Source organism: Zerene cesonia, chromosome 7, assembly GCF_012273895.1.
Source record: "Zerene cesonia ecotype Mississippi chromosome 7, Zerene_cesonia_1.1, whole genome shotgun sequence".
Lineage (NCBI taxonomy): Eukaryota > Metazoa > Arthropoda > Insecta > Lepidoptera > Pieridae > Zerene > Zerene cesonia.
In genome coordinates this window covers 5,520,231-5,522,127 of record NC_052108.1, presented here as the reverse complement: position 1 = coordinate 5,522,127, position 1,897 = coordinate 5,520,231, and positions in this window count along the sequence as shown.

Here is a 1,897-nt window from a genome sequence, read left to right as displayed (position 1 = left end):
GGAAAAATATAGAGAACTCGCGTCGCTCGAAGACCAGCTCGACGCCCGGCGGCCCGCGGAAACGATGGCTCGCGGAGGGGTGGTGTTCGAACAAAAAATGCTCTAGACCATCGGCGATCACCAGGCGCGTCGAAAAAATGGCCGATTTCGCGAAAAAAAGATGGCCGTCATACTTTGCCAAAATCGCCATTTATGAATCCTTACGTCTCAAATTCAGCACTCGCGCTCTCCGCGAGCCGGCCAATCGATCGGCACCCCGTTCGTGGCGATCCGAGCCCCCGTTTCGGACTTCCATACTACGCAAAATCCAACGGCCCGCCTAAACGGCGCACTTTAGGCGGGGGGTGTCGGAACAAAAAATGCTCACCGACCAGGGACGCTACCAGGGAGGCGAATCCGGAAGTGAGATTCTCGAATTTTTCCATTTTTGGCCCAAAATTTCAAACGTAAATTTCGGAGAGGTCGCGCAACGCCGAAACACACCAACGGCACGATCGTACTCGCCCAGGTCCCAGAATATCCAGAAAAATCCGATATCTCGAACTTTCTCGTTGCTCCTTCGAGACGGTCGACGGCCCGCGCTAACGGTAGCCGCCGCACATGGGGTGCTCGAACAAACTTTGGACTAGACCTTGAGCGATTACCAGAGAGCGCAAAAAAAATTCAAAATGGCGTCAAAAATGGCCGCCCCCATACAAATGCTAAAACGGCCATCTCTTATCGGATCCCGCTGAAACTCGGCACAGGAGCTTCGATTGGGCCTTACAATACGTCTGCATACTCAAAATCGCACTCCGACCTCTGGTTTCCAAGTTTCATACAACGCCAAATCGCACGGTCCTCCTAAACGGTGCCAGTTAGGTGGAGGGCGTAGAAGTAAAAAATGCTCAGAAACTTGAGCCGCTTCCAGGGAAAAAGACCAATTTCAAATCAGACTCAATTTTTTTTTCCAAAATGGCCGATTTTTTTGAGGCAAGATGGTGAAGCCGTTTACAGCGCGATCGCTTTGAGATTTGACATTTGAGGTCTGCTTGGTCAGATTTATAAAACTGCATACTCAGAATTTCGCTCCTACCCCCCGGTTCCATTTTCCATACATCACAAAACTCAACAGGGCGCCGAAACGGTGACAGGTAGGTAGGGGTAACTTAAGCCAAAAATGATCAATAACCTCGTCCGCTCCCAGGTATATAAAAATTTAGTGCAAATAGCGAGAAAAAAAAATTGTTAATAATTTTGTATGGAATTTTCCATCGAACGTATGGAGAAAATTGACCGAGCGCAAAAGCGCCGCGGACCACTACCTACGTACTTGCACAGGAGACTCATGTGATTTTTTTTTTTAACTTGGCTCTATAAACTCACTATTCAATTTACATTATTTCCCTTTTATTCTCATTTCAGCATAAAAGACGCTCTTTTTCTCATATCAGCATAAAAGACGCTCTCACGACTTGCAAAATCATAAAGGGTTATAGTTTTAATAAATATCTGAAAAACCATTCACTTCTATTAGATTACCCGGAATATTAATATGTTATTATTTATTGTGCCATGTCTCGAAATTCGATGTAACCTATTACGTAGTAAAGGTACGTAAAGAGAATTTGTAAACATTTTAACCAATACCATTTAAGTTATTCATGAATATATGATTATAATTAAATAATAAAGTTGGAAGGTATGAAATGAGTATAACCATAGGAGCGGTCCTTAGCCCGGGTTGACCCAGGATAAATAATAGCTGTAACCCGCGAAGTCACTTGTGTGGTAACGGTATAAGAAATAGCACATGTGCAGCTATGATCTATTTCTGTACGTACCAAATTTTATACTTGTACTAAAAGAACGAAAGCGTAACAAGCATCCATATACATACATCCATCCATTCAACCAT